Source organism: Podarcis gaigeae (genome assembly GCF_964106915.1).
Source record: "Podarcis gaigeae genome assembly, chromosome: 10".
Classification (NCBI taxonomy): Eukaryota; Metazoa; Chordata; class Lepidosauria; order Squamata; family Lacertidae; genus Podarcis; species Podarcis gaigeae.
This window is the reverse complement of record NC_139686.1, coordinates 55514763-55533378: the sequence shown is the minus strand read 5'-3', so window position 1 is coordinate 55533378 and position 18616 is coordinate 55514763. Positions and strand designations below refer to the sequence as shown.

Here is an 18616-nt window from a genome sequence, read left to right as displayed (position 1 = left end):
CTTTCTTTTCTTTTTCTTTTTTAAAATAATTTTTATTAAGTTTTGCAGTTTTGTGCTCATCACAAAAACATTGTCTCAAGCAGAAAAAGAAATACAGTACCCCAACGCCCCCCCCCCCCGAGACTTCCCTCAACTTTCTTTTCTGGTTTGTTATGCAATAACATGTCCTGCTTATTTTCATGCCTTAAAAGGTAAAGGTAAAGGGACCCCTGACCTAATGGTCCAGTCATGGCCGACTTGGGGGTTGTGGCGCTCATCTCGCTTTATTAGCCGAGGGAGCCGGCATACAGCTTCCGGATCATGAGACTAGCATGACTAAGCATGATTAAGCCGCTTCTGGCGAACCAGAGCAGCGCACGGAAACACCGTTTACCTTCCCGCCGGAGTGGTACCTATTTATCTACTTGCACTTTGACGTGCTTTCTGTAGGGATATCGCGGAGTGGGGAGTGTGCTCCCTCCGGACCCCACTCCGCGATATCCCTACACTTTCGAACTGCTAGGTTGGCAGGAGCAGGGACCGAGCAACGGGAGCTCACGCCCTCGCGGGGATTCGAACCACCGACCTTCTGATCAGCAAGTCCTAGGCTCTGTGTTTTAACCCTTCCATTCTTCCAATTGAATATTTTATATTCTTATCATTTTTCTTTTATCCCCATACAGTGGTACCTTGGGTTAAGTACTTAATTCGTTCCGCAGGTCCGTTCTTAACCTGAAACTGTTCTTAACCTGGAGCACCACTTTAGCTAATGGGGCCTCCTGCTGCCACCGCGCCACCAGAGCACGGTTTCTGTTCTCATCCGGAAGCATAGTTCTTAACCTGAAGCACTATTTCTGGGTTAGCGGAGTCTGTAACCTGAAGTGTATGTAACTTGAAGCGTATGTAACCCAAGGTACCACTCTACTTATTTTTAAATTACTTCTAATATTTTACTATTTCCCCAGTATTACATCTTACTCTCTATCTGTGTTTTGTTGATTGTGTTTACTCAAACCCTGCTGGTGAGTTCACTTCTTAACAATGTTTCTGTATGTACAACATAAATGGTTCCCAGTCTTTTTTAAAGCCTCTATTGTCCTTATCTCTCAGTTTTCCAGTTAGCTTCGCCATTTCAGCAGACTCCATCAGTTTTTCTTGTCATTCTTCTTTAGTTGGTATTTTATTGTCTTTCCATTTTTTGGACTAGTAATATCCTAGCCGCTGTTGTGGTATACATGAATAATTTCTTCTGATCTTTTGGCAAGTCTTGACCTGTAATGCCTAGCAGAAAAGCTTCTGGTCTCTTAACAAAAGTTATCTTAAGCATTCTTTTCATTTCATTATAAATCATTTCCCATAATTTTTTTATTATTTTACAATTCCACCACATATGAAAAAACGTGCCTTCTTTTTCTTTACATTTCCAACACTTGTTGGAACTTGTTTTATACATTTGGCCATCTTTGCCGGTGTGATATACCATCTATACACACACATACAGACGAATGATACTAGTTACAGGTAGGTAGTGTGTTGGCCTGCTGTAGTCGAAACAAAACAAAATAATTAAAAAAATTTTTAAAATCCTTCCAGTAGCACCTTAGAGACCAACTAAGTTAGTTATTGGTATGAGCTTTCGTGTGCATGCACACTTCTTCAGATAAGCTGCAAAGTGCATTTAACAACAACAACAATAACACTGTTTCATTAATAGAAAACCTGTATTCTGATGTCCCCAAGAAAGCCTTCCCAAAAGTACATTGGACGTTTACATGTTTTATGAAACTCAAATCTTGCAGTTCTGTTTTGAAGCTTTGAGGCTGGTAGTACCTTCATTTCCTCACAAAACGTTACTATGTAGTAAAATCTAAACCAAGTGGAAGCATTTGGGTTTAATGCAAGATGTAAATCTAAACTGAGTTGGCATGTTTAGCCTCTAATAGCACTGGAACCCGGCTACAAGAAGACCATAATTTATTATCTGCAGCTGCCTGCATATGGTCACTTGACAGCAATCTAAACGGAAAGGTTAAAAATGAGGAGGCTTCCTTTTGGCTTAAAGTAAAGTTGGGTCCATCTGTATAGATTGTATACATTAATTGCAAAAACCTATTAGTTGAGAGCTGGAGGGTCCTGTTAAGGATGAAGAAAGCAATGCTCAAGAAAGATGGCTGGTATCTGTAAGGGGAGACTGACCGCCATTATTATACCTCAGTTGGGTATCTTTGATGACCCTGGTTATCTAGACCAGGGGTAAGCAAACTGTTTCAGCAGGGGGCTGGTCCACTGCCCCTCAGACCTTGTGGGGGGCTGGACTATATTTTGGAAAAAAAAATGAACGAATTCCTATGCCCCACAAATAACACAGAGATGCATTTTAAATAAAAGCACACATTCTATTATTGTCAAAACATGCTGATTCCCGGACTGTCCACAGGCCAGATTTAGAAGGCGATTGGGCCGGATCCGGCCCCTGGGCCTTAGTTTGCCTACCCATGATCTAGATCCATTTCAATCTGGGTTTTAGGCCTGAGTTTCAACAGTAACTGATCATATTCTGTTGCTTTAAAAATCTTGGTTTTGGTAGGTGATTTATTTTCTAACCATTTTAATCCAACTTATTAATATATACTTTTCCTGTTCTTGTCTTTACAAATGGAAAAATGGACCAAAAAATTTACAATTCATAGTCCAGTTCTGTGAGTTCCCTGTGAAAGACTGATGCTGTACCATGCAAATGAAAGTATATCTATTCCTAGCCAGTGTCCTGTGGTCTGCTTGGGTTTGTGCTGCATATGTATTGTACATCTTCTTGAATAAACGTATATATATATATATAATCCGTGTAAGCAAAAACTATATACAAGCAGTATTCTGTTTACTTACATAAATTAAACTAGTTACAGGTAGGTAGCTGTGTTGGTCTGCCGTAGTCGAAACAAAATAAAAAAATTCCTTCCAGTAGCACATTAGAGACCAACTAAGTTTGTTATTGGTATGAGCTTTCGTGAAGTGTGCATGCACACAAAAGCTCATACCAATAACAAACTTAGTTGGTCTCTAAGGTGCTACTGGAAGGATTTTTTTTTATAAATTAAACTAATTCGTATTTTTACTTTCTTTTGTTGTCTTATCTATTTATTAACATGAATTAAAGAAAAAACCAGAAAAAAAGAATAAAAGGTGTAGTTGGACTTCCTGTCTTTTCCCGGTATATAGCCTTATTCTAGTAATGAATATACCTAACATTATTGAGTTATTCTTTATATTACTTCTAAGCCATATCTGCATATTCCATAAGTTTTTGTATCCATTCTTCTTTCGCGGGGACTTCTTCTTTCCAGACATCTCTATACAGTCACAAAAGGTGGCTTGCCAGTGGCAAAATACAACTGGTGCAATGGGAGTATCAAACGCTGACTGTGAGAACAGGATGCTGGCCTGGGCGGGGGGGGGGGGGCTTTGGTCTGATCCAGCAGGGGACTTCTGATGTCCTTATTGTGCTTAATCGGGTCCTCCCTTAAAGAGGGCACGTATTGTGGTGAGACCTGGACAACCGACTCCCTGTGTTGTGGGTGGGTACGATTGGTCAGCCACAACACCTGATTGGTAGGTCCTCAGAGCTGGGTGCAATCTGGCCAATGGGACACAGTCTAAACAGTTCAAGGGACCTATATATACCTATGCACGTGACCCAGAGCTTCCTCTTTCAGCGCGTGCATTTGGAACACCCGCCCACCTCTACCTACTTTTAGGGCTTTGTGCTTGACCTTGCGATGCTGTCGTGTGTCGTCTGTCGTTGGGACAGGGACATGGCAGGAATTTTCCCCACTTGGCTGACTGACTGTTGCCATTTGGGTTTCGCCTGCCGCGTAGCAAATCATCACAACTTGTAAGGTTGCGGATAGGCTCAGGTTCAGATGATAGGGATGGGAGAACTCTCTCACCATCCCTATGTGAAGGGTATTCTGTTAAAGGAATCCAGGGACTCGGTGGTTTGATCAACCCCTGAGAGGGGGTTGTGTCCGTACATGAGTCCAGGGGGGACATTTGGGTGGCGGAGTCAGCCTGTTCCCGGCTTTCCGCTTATCCAGGTGTTCACCCTTGGCTGACCTATGCTGGTGTCCTGGGTCAGCGCTACCTGCATGGCAGGGAGCTAGTCAAACAAGAGCCTATGCAACCATTCACGTTCTGTAATCAATAAAGTTGTGGCCTAAATTCTGCCAAAAACCAAAACCAAAATTTGAGTCACGTGTGAATTAATTTAGGGGGGAGGTTTCTGGGTCTGAACACGCAAATGAAACAACTGCGTTAAGGCTGTACTGCAAAGCCTCCTTTACAGCCTTAAATCTGTGAGCTGTAAAAGCTTGAGGGAACACTAGCTTAAGATTTGAAGCTTTGTTGTACCGCCTTTCCTCCTTCTAAGAAGAAAGGGCTTGCCACACAGCGTCCCGAGCATAGCCCTATTTGAAATGGAGACACATTTTTTGCAGACCCTCAATGTAGCCCTATTTTCAGTCCCAGACTTACAGAAGCCGTCCCTGGTTTCTGATTTGATTCCCGAATGTCCCACTTTCCCTTAGAACGTCCCTATTTTCATCAGAGACATGTTGGAAGGTATGGAGTTATATGACCCCCGAGCCAAGGAGATAACTATGCACCCTTTAGAAAGACATCTTAGGCAGCCCTGTATAAGGGAGTTTCTTTCTAATGTTTAATTATGTTTTTACATATGTTGGAAGCCACCTAGAATGGCCAGGGCAACCCTGTCAGATGGGTGGGGTATAAATAATAAAATTATTATTACAGTGGTACCTCTGGTTACGTACTTAATTCGTTCCGGAGGTCTGTTCTTAACCTGAAACTGTTCTTAACCTGAAGCACCACTTTAGCTAATGGGACCTCCCGCTGCCGCCGCGCCACCGGAACACGATTTTTGTTCTCATCCTGAAGCAAAGTTCTTAACCTGAGGTACTATTTCTGGGTTAGCGGAGTCTGTATCCTGAAGCGTATGTAACCCGAGGTACCACTGTATTGTAAAATATTATTTTATATATTATTTTAATATAAAAAATGATTGTTGTTATTATAAAATAGGACATCCCTAGTTTCATCAGAGAACTGTTGGAGGGTATGTTTTTGAGACTGCCTGCCTCTCTGCCTCAGACTCCCATCTAACTAGCCTCTAAAGCTGGGAACTCCCCCAAGGCCACCAGGCAACTCCAATCTCTGTCTTAGCTCAGCCAAGAATTACATGATTGAACAAGTGTCTATAATTGCATGCCTTGCCTAGCCTGAATAGTTCCTGAGAGAGCTAGCTGATATTCTGCATTTGGCCTTGTGCAACTAAGTGGATAAGCAACAGATCTTTTTTTCTTCTTCTGAGGAAGCTATGCAACGCAATAAATAGCTCCAATGGCTATTTTGTGATATGAGCTTCTAGTGATGTAGCTTCTGGCGGAACATTTAAAAGTGTTCCTTGAGTAAATTTAGCCTTTCCCCCTATTGAACTGATTCCGGCGTGCACAGTATGTGCTAAGATGAACCACAAATGCTGCAGAATGATTTTCCTAGCACGAGACTTGTTCATTTCAGTATGTGCCAAGCTGGTACACTGGAATAAGGTTTAAATTGCTGGCTGTATGATAAAACCAAATTTTTCATTTCCATAATGCTAAGTTTCCTGAGCCAGCAGTGAATTAACTCCAGTGTTGCTGCAGAAATCGTACTACGGCACCAAACCAAGATTTTATAGTTCTCTTTTTCAAAAAACAGACCTGAAGATAAAAGCCAGTAGAGCTAGGTAGATAATGGTGGTCATTCTCCCTTTACAGGAACAATAGATCTGTCTTTTATATTGCTTATTTCCTCTTAACTAGACTTTCCAGTGTTTTACCTAATAGAATTGCAGCCAGTAATTCCAGTAAGAGATGACTTAAGAAGCAGCAATGGATAAAAGATGCTATCAGTTTCAGGTAGTTCAGGCTTCAAGGAATTGTTAAGCTTCCATTTAATTCAATGAGACTTTGAGCACAGATCGCCTATCAGTTTGGCTCTTTGCCAAATAATCTGGTTTCCTGTTTGGTGAATGCTATTTATACAGAGATTCTGGTTCTTAAATACTTAGTTTTGCATTAGGTGACTGGGGCATTCTGGTTGGAGGAAAACACTTGCCCATCATAAAGTTAAGATGTTTGCGGGAAGAATTTCATCACAGAATTTTTCTGTCATCTGATCCATTTGTAATGTATTTCGTTTCTGTAGCATTAGGGGGTCATTTTTATTTTGAAATAAAATGCAAATCTCCTGCTTCTCCTCCTCCGTATCATCTACACATTTGCAAAAATCTCTCGGTATGTGAAAGGTCTCTTAAATATTCCATTTCAGCTTGACATCAAAGACACATGGGTGCCTGATATCACTTTCTAAAAAGCTAGCCGTGCAATCTTATACATGCCTATCTGAAATCAGAAAGCGCTACTGGAAAATCTGTTTCCAGTAGCGCTTTCTGCCAGGAAAGTAGGGTGCTGCCTCAGAGACAGTTCAGAGAGGCAGGGAGATCTCACGACTAGATGGGCAAGGCTTCAGGCAGGATTTCTGTCCCTCTCATAAAGACTTCCACTAATTTTTAATTGATAAAGAAAGCAGAAACAGCAAAATATTAGTATTAAATATTAGTCACGAAATTAAAAGATGCCTGCTTCTTGGGAGAAAAACAGTGACAAACCTAGACAGCATCTTAAAAAGCAGAGACATCACCTACATAGAAAGCATTATTTTACTACATTAGCAAGGGTAACTGATTATTTTTCCTACCAACATCATCTTGCCAACAAAAGTCCATATAGTTAAAGCTATGGTTTTCCCAGCAGTGATGTATGGAAGTGAGAGCTGGACCATAAAGAAGGCTGTTCACTGAAGAATTGATGCTTTTGAATTATGGTGCTGGAGAAGACTCTTGAGAGTCCCATGGACTGCAAGAAGATCAAACCTATCCATTCTTAAGGAAATGAGCCCTGAGTGCTCACTGGAAGGACAGATCTTGAAGCTGAGGCTCCAGTACTTTGGCCACCTCATGAGAAGAGAAGACTCCCTGGAAAAGACCCTGATGTTGGGAAAGATGGAGGGCACAAGGAGAAGGGGACGACAGAGGACGAGATGGTTGGATAGTGTTCTCGAAGCTACCAGCATGAGTTTGACTAAACTGCGGGAGGCAGTGGAAGACAGGAATGCCTGGCGTGCTCTGGTCCATGGGGTCACAAAGAGTCAGACACGACTAAATGACTAAACAACAACAACAACAACCTTGAAAAACTCCCATGTTCCCTCTTGGAGGTCAAGGAAGCAGTGAAGCTGGTCTGTATAGTTAGATGAGGAACAGCCAACGTCTATGGCATGGAGAAGATGGCAGATCCATCAGAACATAAGAAGAGCCTACTGGTTCAGGCCAATGGCCCACCTAGTCCAGCATCTTGTTCTCCCAGTTGCCTCTGGGGAATCAGCAAGCAGGATTTGAGCACAAGAGCCCTCTCCCCTCCTGCGGTTTCCAGCAGCTAGTGTTCATAAGCATTGCTGCTTCCAGCTACAGAGGCACAGCCTAGCTCCATCCCAGCCATGACACCACCACAGATAGGCTCCAGTTGTCGGAAATGGGCTTCTTACTTTTCATGGGACTTGCACTGAACTGCAGATGGGACACCACCTGCTTGTGGTCACAGAACAAGGGATTTCAAATGCTGTGGGTGCCCTGTGCAAGTTGGCAGGATGTCCCAGGGGCCTCTGCACTATTGCAAAGACACCTGTTTCACCTCTGTTTACTATGTGCATGGGAAGTAACTCCTTGCCCATCAAGGAGTCCCTTGGACTCACCTGACATCCGGTGCAAAGTGATGTTCTTGAGATCTTTCCTCCTCGCCGGCCTAGGAAGATGGGAATAAGAGGGGGACCGCAATTGCAACAGGGGTGACAAGGTGTGGCTCACAGACCATCTGGCCAGGCTCCCCAGGTAATCCAATCAACCATTAACAGGTAACCTGCCAGACAGGAGATAACACACTTAGATTTCTGTTGTAGACCGCCTCTTTTGTGATGTATGTATGATGTTTCTGGGGGTGTTCTTGGACTACAGGGTGGGCAATTTAAAATGTATATATAAGGGCTGGCACACCTTTGTTCTTGGTCCTCCTCCGTCCTCCTGTGTGTGAGGGGAGCACCCTGTTGCAACAGCTTTAATAAAGATCAGGCTAACTAGCTGCTTTGCTTCTCAATATTCTCTGGTTGGCTTCTGTTATTTTCTCCTACCAATGGGGAACCCACATAATGACTCTGTATGGGCTCTTGGATACCCCATAAGGGAACAAGGGCAGATTTTGTTTACAACACCAGGGAAGAGCGAAGCAGCAGCAAGAATGGAACTGCACAAACACACCAGCAGGAGCTCTGCATTAACTCAGCTGGTATCCAACCCATCTCCAACTCTGTGACTCCATTGCTGGGAGGTTATTGCTCAACTCCTTTTATAAGCTACTGCTGCTAAATACAGTTAATTAACAAATTATCTAAGCACCAACTGATCTAGCACACAGCCTCAACCCGTTTAGTTGAAGTCTTTTGTGTCCATAGCTGATCTGAGCTCCTATAGTTCTTTTATTTCCTCTCACAAGAAAATTCTCTGTAGTCCATGAACCACTGTGGACGCAGGTGGTGCTGTGGTCTAAACCACTGTGCCTCTTGGGCTTGCCGATCAGGAGGTCAGCGGTTCGAATCCCCGCGACAGAGTGAGCTCCCGTTGCTCAGTCCCATCTCCTGCCAACCTAGCAACTCGAAAGCACACCAATGCAAGTAGATAAGTAGGTACCGCTGTGGCTGGAAGGTAAACGGTGTTTCCGTGCACTCTGGCTTCCGTCACGGTGTTCCGTTGCACCAGAAGCAGTTTAGTCATGCTGGCCACATGACCCGGAAATCTGTCTGTGTACAAACGCCAGTTCCCTCAGCCTGAAAGCGAGATGAGCGCCACAACACCATAGTCGCCATTGTCTGGACTTAATCCTCCAGGGTTACCTTTTTTACCACAGGGGTAAAATATTGACCACAGTTCACTGCTGGAAGACTGGTTAATTTCAGGTGGACCCACTGGAACTTGATGGGTGGAAAAAAGTCAGAGGTGGCTATTTTGGCTAGACATAGCTTTGTTACCAGTGAATAGGACATGGGAACAGAAAAACGTGCAGGAAAAGTTGGACACATTAAATGCTTAATAACTTTCAGATCTATGTTGGTCTCTTGCTGAAATGCCAACATGGAGTTGGGCTCGACTTTAGTCATATTAAGAGTAGATCCATTGAAATTAATGAGCATGACTAATTTAGGTCCTTTAATTTCATTGGGTCTACTCTGATTAAAACTTAGGTGGATACAACCCATTGCATCTTGCAGTGTCGACTAACAAATGTATTGTGATACAAGCTTGTGGATTGGAACCCACATTCTAAGAACCAATGGCTAATGTTGTCTAAAGAGGGACCATAGTTTCTGACCATTAGTTTTTAACCTTTCTTCAATTCCAGGTACATGAGTCTATGACTCATCCATGGTTTGAAAAATGTGTTCTTCACATGCTCAGAGGCACTTTTTATTACAGTTACACAAACTACAGGGCCAAGCCTTGGCTCAGATTCAGCCTTGAATACGCCAAGATTGTAAGAAGTAATTTCCACAAATGTCTACTGCCTCTTGAAATTCTTTTATCATCTTGGTTAGCCATTAAAAACACACTATGTCATTATTTGACAAAAATACGACCGTGAAGCTGGTGGAATTTTAAAAAAAGAAGAAGTAGTAAGAAAATAGGCTTTTGTTACAACCGACCGAAGCATGGGCCAGAATTATTGCTTTCCTGTGGATTTGTATCTATATAACAAAGAAAATCTGTTAGGAATATATCTCTGAGCTGACGGCACAAATCTCTTTACTAATAGCTTTTATCGGAAAAATGGCAGAAAAATAAATATTGTTTGGCAGATAAGCACTGGAAGGCTCTCACTGCACAGCCAAATGATTTGTATTTTAACATTTGCTTAACACAGTCATGCATGGTGCAATGAATCTATAAACTGGCTTGTCCCTCTCTACGTAAGCCAGACCAAAATGTGTAAGATCTTGGTTTAACAATGATTAAGTTCCTTTATGACTGAATAAAGTTGTGCAGATAGAACCAAACAGGTCGTGGCAGCTGATAAGATTCCCAGATTTGGTAGCAGAAGATCAATAGCTGGCATTCATGACCTGTAGGTGAACTGGCGTTTCGTGCCATTTTCACTCCTAGAATACGTCTCCCTCCCCATCACTTTCTAATATGGATGCAACTTTTTCAGTTTGTCCATTAACACTCCCACACACAGACCGTGGGTTTGGCCCTCTGAAGTAGCTCATACATCAAAAGTACAAATAAGTCATAGTAGCTGGAAATAAGTGGTTCCAGACTCTCCTAGTGCCCCTGTTTTCCAGTGACAGTCCTGAATTTACAGAAGCGATCTAGGTTTCTGATTTGATCCCGGACTGCCCCACTTTTCCTTAGGACATCTCTATTTTCATTGGAAAAATGTTGGAGAGTATGGAGTTATCCAACCCCTGAGCTAAGGAGATAAGTAACTGTATAATCATAGGGAAGGTTTTTTTAAAAAAAGTTTATTGTTTTGTTATGGTTTTATATGTATTGGGGGCCGCCCAGAGTGTCTGGGACAAACCAGTCAGAAGGGTGGGGTAGTAGTAGTAGTAGTAATAATAATAATAATAATAATAATATTGAATAGGACGTCCCTATTTTCATTGGAGAAATGTTGGAGGGTATGTGGTTGCAGTCTGAAGGCATCAGGCGGGCAGGTGTGGAGGATTCCCTGGTCCTGAATGGGGTAACTGTGCCCCTGAAGGACCAGGTGCGCAGCCTGGGAGTCATTTTGGACTCACAGCTGTCCATGGAGGCACAGGTCAAATCTGTGTCCAGGGCAGCTGTTTACCAGCTCCATCTGGTACGTAGGCTGAGACCCTATCTGCCTGCGGACTGTCTTGCCAGAGTGGTGCATGCTCTGGTTATCTCCCGCTTGGACTACTGCAATGCACTCTACGTGGGGCTACCTTTGAAGGTGACTCAGAAACTACAACTAATCCAGAATGCGGCAGCTATACTGGTGACTGGGAGCGGCCGCCGAGACCATACAACACCGGTCTTGAAAGACCTACATTGGCTCCCAGTATGTTTCCGAGCACAATTCAAAGTGTTGGTGGTGACCTTTAAAGCCGTAAACGGCCTCGGTCCAGTATACCTGAAGGAGCGTCTCCACCCCCATCATTCTGCCCGGACGCTGAGGTCCAGCGCCGAGGGCCTTCTCGCGGTTCCCTCATTGCGAGAAGCAAAGTTACAGGGAACCAGGCAGAGGGCCTTCTCGGTAGTGGCTCCCACCCTGTGGAACGCCCTTCCAGCAGATGTCAAAGCGATAAACAACTACCTGACATTCAGAAGACATCTTAAGGCAGCCCTGTTCAGGGAAGTTTTTAACGTGTGATATTTTACTGTATTTTTGGTTTTTATGGAAGCCGCCCAGAGTGGTTGGGGAGGCCCAGCCAGATGGGCGGGGTATAAATAAATTATTATTATTATTATTATTATTATTATTATTATTATTATTATTATTATCAGTGCTGAGTTCTGCATGAATTGTGGGAAGACTCCTCTCTTCTGAAAGAACCCACACAACATCATCCACATAAGAGGAATTTTCTTGATGCTCAAACCTGTGCCTCTAAATTGCCCTTTGAGAGGAGCCTCCCTGTGCTGGCTCTTCTGGGGTGAGCCTCCTCTCTTTCCTCCTCCCATATGATACAAGAGTCCATATAACATATAATGTCCATCAGTTGCACACGCAAACAAATGGAGTTCGCTACCAAAAGCAACAACTGTACTTTGCTTTATTGCTAAGGCAGGCTCTTCTTCTTCTTCTTCTTCTTCTTCTTCTTCTTCTTCCCAGTTACTTCTCTCAATAGCTTCAGCCTTTAATCTCTCCTTTCCACTTTCAAGGCCTTCCCCTGGCCTCTTACTTGAGGCTCCAGAAGGACTGTGAGCGTTGTTTTTGTCTTTTTGGCATAATAACACAGACCTGAAAGTTGCAGGTCCTTTTCAGTCATGTACGTTCAAGAGGCTTCCTCCATAATTGCAAGAACTTGAAAGGCCACTTTCTCATAATGAAAATGAGTTTCACAAGATTTCAACCCTGGTCTCTTAAAACTAGAGCTCAGTTGCCATCGATTGGCAGGAGTTTGGGGCAATTTAACCACTTAACATGCTATTGTAATTAACTTACGAAATTCACTGCTGCAAGATGTTGCTTAGACAGCCTTTAAAGGGGGATTATACAAATTCAATAGTTGCTAGTCATGGGGGTGGGGTGGGGCTAAATGGAGCCTTGTGATTCAGCGACAACATGTCTCTAAATACCAACTGCTAAGGAGCAACAACAGCAGAGAGTGATTGCCTTTGTCCATTTCCCTGAGGTGGCTGTATTGCCATTGTGTAAAACCCTGATCCATCAGGGCTGTTACGTTTGCAGCATGTGATCTAGTCACCCAGGTAACTCTTAGTTTCATGGCACAATTGTGTGATAGTTTGTGGTGGGTGGCTATCAGATATGACACACACAAGGTATAGGCCATCCTGTTTATGGGGATCATCCATGGATCTGCATCACATTGCATTGAAGAAGAAGAAGAAGAGTTTGGATTTGATATCCCGCCTTTCACTCCCTTCAAGGAGTCTCAAAGCGGCTAACATTCTCCTTTCCCTTCCTCCCCCACAACAAACACCCTGTGAGGTGAGTGGGGCTAAGAGTCTTCAGGGAAGTGTGACTGGCCCAAGGTCACCCAGCAGCTGCATGTGGAGGAGCGGGGAATCGAACCCAGTTCCCCAGATTACGAGACTACCGCTCTTAACCACTACACCACACTGGCTCTCACCAGTGCTGGATGGTGCTGGCCATCAATAATAATAATAATAATAATAATAATAATAATAATAATAATAATAATAATAATAATAAGAAGTACCATGACTGGGATGCTCCATCTACTCTGGGTGGCTCCCAGCAAATATAAAAGCATAATAAACATTTAAAACTTCCCTATACAAGGCTGCCTTCAGATGTCTTCTAAAAGTCAGATACAGTGGGACCTCGGTTTAAGAACAGCCCAGTTTAAGAACGGTTTGGTTTACAAACTCTGCAAAACCAGAAATAGTGTCTTGGTTTTGAGAACTTTACCTCGGTCTAAGAACGGAATCGAACAGTGGAAGGGCACCAGCGGCAGGAGGCCTCATTAGGGAAAGCGTGCCTTGGTTTAAGAACAGTTTCTGTTTAAGAATGGTTTTCTGGAACGGATTAAGTTCGTAAACCGAGGTACCACTGTAGTTATTTGTTTCCTTGACATCTGATGGGATGGTATTCCACAGGGCGGGCGCCACTACTGAGAAGGCCCTTTGTCTGGTTCCCTGTAACTTCACTTCTTGCCCTGAGGGAACTGCCAGAAGGACCCCGGAGCTGGATCTCAGTGTCCGGGCTGGGCGATGGGGGTGGAGATGCTCCTTCAGGAAAAGAAGAACCACATCATTTTGACTCCTAGCACTACAGTTTCTCACACGTTGCCTTCTAGCAGAGGAAGTGAGGCAGAACCTCTTCCCCCTAATATTTATTTTAATCTCCTGGAGTGCTTTGGTCACCTACACTTTGGGGTTTAGGTATGTAGGGGAGTTGGTGCCCGGCATGAAGGAATGCAGTTGCCACCTAAGTACAAAATTAAGAGTCCACCAGCTGCTCCATTACCTTGTACAAATATTGACACTGGACTTTGATTATTTGCTAAATGGGAGTGTTTCAATATATCACTCAATAGCCAATCAGTATGAGCAGGAAAAAATATAAACAACTGACAGAGGTTTAGCGTTAAGGTCTGCAGAGAACCAGGCGTGACAGAGACTGGGATTCATCCATGCTGGATTACTGGCTTTTCATCAGCTTTTTTTGTATTTTGGGGTGGTCAGCGCTGAATGTTTTGGCAAGGAGAGTATGCGCAATCCTCTTTTTTGAATTGCTTTCAAAATGTATAGCAGCAGCATTTTAAATACTTCTATGGTTCCTTTTGCTTTCTTTGCAATCGCGTTCTGCAGAGTCCCACATCTCAGGAGGTATTTAACACTTCAGCTCAGAATAAAGCATGTAGTTCTAGCGTATGGCTAGAGAGTCTGCACATTCAGTTTTCAGATATATTTCCCCCCGTTTGCTGCCTCTTCTATCTAGCTTTAAAACACTGAAAAATCTATGAGGGAAAAAGACGCATAAGGGGCATTTTGTTATCTTGCTTTCAGACCAAAATTGAACAATTGAAGGTTTTTAACAAGTTTAATAGCAGCCAGCTAGATTCACACTGCTGCAAGTATGACACTGGCTCAGTGCTTCTATTACCTTAGCCATAGTTAAGTGTAAACTATGGTTTGTTGCATTGCCTGTGTTTTAAAGAAACATAGTTTGCTGAACCAAGTCTTGCCTCAGAAAAGCATGGATAGAGAAACACAAGCAACCCTGCTGTGTGACAGCGGAACAGACTTCCACGAGAGGTGGTGGACTCTCCTTCCTTGGAGATTTAAAAGCAGAGGTTGGACGGCCATCTGTCCATAGCTGTCAACGTTTCCCGTTTTTTAAGGGAAATTCCCTTATTTTGAATAGGATTCGGGATCTCTTCCAACCTTACAATTGTGTGATACTGTGTTTCTGTGGTTTCCTCAGCGCTAATGCAATGCTAAACCGTGGCTTTTTAAAAAGCCTGGCGAACTTTTCCTTCAGATGAGTTTAGAGCCATTCTTGTCCTTTGAGCCCTTCTGAGAGCTGTTTATTCAAGCAGTCTTGCTTTTCCTCTGTTATCAGATGTGCAAGGAGCCTGCCCCTTCCTTCAGTTACCCTTCCCCTCCCCAACCCTCTGCTGGGGTAGCAAGTCCCAGAAATGCTGCCTTTTCCTTCCTCCCATGCTGAGGCCTAAGTTGTTGTGGACAATCTTGCCCACAGCCTAGCAGACCTCTTTGTTTTTCCCCTGTTACTTCTTCTCCATCCTTGCTCTCTGTCAGGCTTCTACTGTTCTGCAGTAGATAAGCAGAACAAAGGAAAGGAGTCTTTTTACCAGTTAGAAACTTTAATGATCACAACAAGAGAACAAAGAATCCATTTTCTAGGAATGGTGGTGCTCCCAATTAAGGGTTTCACCCACTTCCTCCCTAGTCACTCACGTCACTAGTCACTACTGCGTCTTGTACCCTGAGCTCGTAAACACTGTGCTTTCTGTTCAGCTCTTCTTGACCTTGGGCTGAGCGGATGAATGTTTTCCAGAGACAGTGAATCTGTTATCCCTCTCTCTCCCAGTGTTACTTCTCCTAGTTGTCCCCCTTCCAGTATTTCCCAGCTTCTGCCTTCTGAACTATGCCCCTCTGCAAACCACTGTTCCAAATCTATACTGTCCTCCTGCTCCTGGGGAGATTCAGTATCCTGATCAGGAGCAGAGGGAGGGGGAGGTTCCTACCATTTCTCCTCAGTGCAGACCTTCTCAGCACGGTCCCTGACATCCCCTCCTTAAATGTGTTGCAGGGCACACCTTTATCCAGGTTGAGCACTCTTCCTTCTCCTCCCCCAGGGCTGCCTTGCCTGGCTTGACTCTTGCCAGCAGCTGCCTATCAGGGTTAAGGTTAGGGTGACAGCTGACAGCTTGGGCTGGGAGCTGATGGTGCCAGCTGCTCCTGACACTCTTTTGCTGTTTAATCACGTTGGCTCCCAGGCTCATTTCTTCTAATAAAGATAGCCCTGTGCTTAACTGTTGCTCACAATAGCAATGCACTTGAATACAGAAATTTCGATGATCAGGATCTCCTGAGAGTTGCAGGGGCCACAGGAAGGCCTGGGATGTATCTGGAGGGGTGGGGTGGGCTTCCCGTGGAATATCAGAGGAAACTGAGTGAAGACAGCTTGTCCGTGAGCCCTCTAGCAGCTTTTCCACAGGTGGGGCTATACTGAGAGGCTATGCTCTAGAGCAGCGCTTCCCAAACTTGGACTACAACTCCCATCGTCCCTAGCTAGCAGGACCAGTGGTTAGGGATGATGGGATTTGTAGTCCAAAAACAGCTGGAGACCCGGGTTTGGCCAACCCTGCTCTACAGCATTATTGGCATACCTGTGGCTTCAGCTCCCATTATCTCTGATCGTTGGCAATGCCGGCTGATGGGAACTGGAGTCCAAGAACCAACTGACGAGCTGTAGGTTCCTCACCCAAACCCCAGAGCCATGTTACCTTCCATGTACTAGGTTCATCGTACCCACTAGGTTCTTCCCCAAGGTTCTTCCAATATCTTATTGACAATTGAGGTGACATAAGAAGTACAGTTGTTAGATGGTTTATGTGGCAAAGTTCCTAGTTCACCAGGAACGTGCTTCCTAGAAGGTCATATTTGACTTCCAAATGCGCCAGTAGGTTTCTTTGCTCAAGAGAATTCCACATGGCACTCTCAAAATGCTGCATCAAGGCAACCTAATGGATCAGCCTAATGGAGGAGTATCTTCTTGTTCCTGTCAATGCTGCATATTCCTACTCTTACAGAAAGGGTGAGCAATTCGTGACACAACTTCCATACTTATTGACCATTGGACTACAGGTTTCTTTGCTTTGCTTTTAAGCTGTGGCAGTCCCCCCTCCGCAGGGCTCTCCCCCTCTAACCTTGAGGATTATTTGCCAAGATGCCAAATAATGGGAGGATAGCACGACACTATCTTGACACCCATGTATTAGAGAACTGGGCCAAAACAAACAAGATGAATTTTAACAGGGAGAAATGTAAAGTATTGCACTTGGGCAAAAAAAATGAGAGGCACAAATACAAGATGGGTGACACCTGGCTTGAGAGCAGTACATGTGAAAAGGATCTAGGAGTCTTGGTTGACCACAAACTTGACATGAGCCAACAGTGTGACGCGGCAGCTAAAAAAGCCAATGCAATTCTGGGCTGCATCAATAGGAGTATTGCATCTAGATCAAGGGAAGTAATAGTGCCACTGTATTCTGCTCTGGTCAGACCTCACCTGGAGTACTGTGTCCAGTTCTGGGCACCACAGTTCAAGAAGGACACTGACAAACTGGAACGTGTCCAGAGGAGGGCAACCAAAATGGTCAAAGGCCTGGAAACGATGCCTTATGAGGAACGGCTAAGGGAGCTGGGCATGTTTAGCCTGGAGAAGAGGAGGTTAAGGGGTGATATGATAGCCATGTTCAAATAGATAAAAGGATGTCACATAGAGGAGGGAGAAAGGTTGTTTTCTGCTGCTCCAGAGAAGCGGACATGGAGCAATAGCTCCAAACTACAAGAAAGAAGATTCCACCTAAACATTAGCTGTTTGACAGTGGAATTTGCTGCCAAGGAGTGTGGTGGAGTCTCCTTCTTTGGAGGTCTTTAAGCAGAGGCTTGACAACCATATGTCAGGAGTGCTCTGATGGTGTTTCCTGCTTGGCAGGGGGTTGGACTCGATGGCCCTTGTGGTCTCTTCCAACTCTATGATTCTATGATTCTATGATTCTATACCTAGGGGCCCTGTTGCATGCATGGGACCGTGGTTTCCTCACCATCACCTGCAAGCTCTCCCTTTGCTCAGGAAAACTCAACTTTCCTCTCATTCACTTTCTGTTCGAACCATCTGAAATGATGTTTCACTTGTGTTTGATCGTGTGGGAATAAACTGATAAACACATGGCATTTATTATCTTTGAAATGGTAATGTGAAGAAGGAATGAAGTCTGCATTGAAAACACACACATGCACAACCCAAAAAGAATAGTGCCACATTCAGGGGAAACCTGAGAAAATTAACACACTCCGCAGAACATTTGGGGCTTTAAAAAACCCAATAATTTAGCAGTATTGTGAATCTTCACACCCCATGTACTGGCAAACAATAAGGGGGATCATTTATTTTCATCCTGATTTCCCTGAAGTCAACAGCTACATTTCAATTTGCTTGACCTAAGTCCACCCTTTTGCTTTGATCATATCTGTCATGAAGAGGGTTTATTTTTAAAGACCTAACGACATTCATTCCATTTCTAAAATAGTTTGTCTTCCCAGCTGAGGAAACGCCCTTTTATTGGCATGCAAATGGGAAAAGCTGAGTTTCATCACTCCGGGATTTTGATAAGGGTAGCCGAAAAGAAGTATGCCCAGAGGAATTCATTTCCCATTATTTGGGATGCTGTTCCCGGATTTAATCAGAGTTTTAAAAGAGCAGCTTCCAGAGTGATCTTTGGGCCGCCTCTCATCACGCTTCGTTGGGTTGTAACTATGATCTGAGCAGCAGAAGCCATCGGTTACAAAGGCAGGAATTTTTCTTGGCTCTCATCTTCTCCTTTTGAGTTTCCTTTGCAAATTGAGTGTTCTGCTGGGGGTCATGAGATGCTTCCGAGGGTACAGGCCGATGTCTGGATTGCTTGTTTCTCGGAAGAAAACTGGTAGCCAGTAGGAAATGCTGCACTTTCTCGTAACATTTATTGTCGTTTATATGTATATATATAT

The 18616-nt window shown here is 43.9% G+C and overlaps 1 protein-coding gene and 1 long non-coding RNA gene across 5 annotated transcripts in view; one reads left to right on the top strand and one right to left on the bottom strand.

The window, feature by feature from the left end:
* The window catches only part of LOC310825730, a 519499-nt gene that overhangs the window by 14707 nt on the left and 486176 nt on the right, over window positions 1-18616 (bottom strand). The gene's annotated exons all lie outside the window — the stretch shown is intronic.
* The window catches only part of TSPAN12 (tetraspanin 12), an 85228-nt gene that overhangs the window by 39469 nt on the left and 27143 nt on the right, over window positions 1-18616 (top strand). The gene's annotated exons all lie outside the window — the stretch shown is intronic.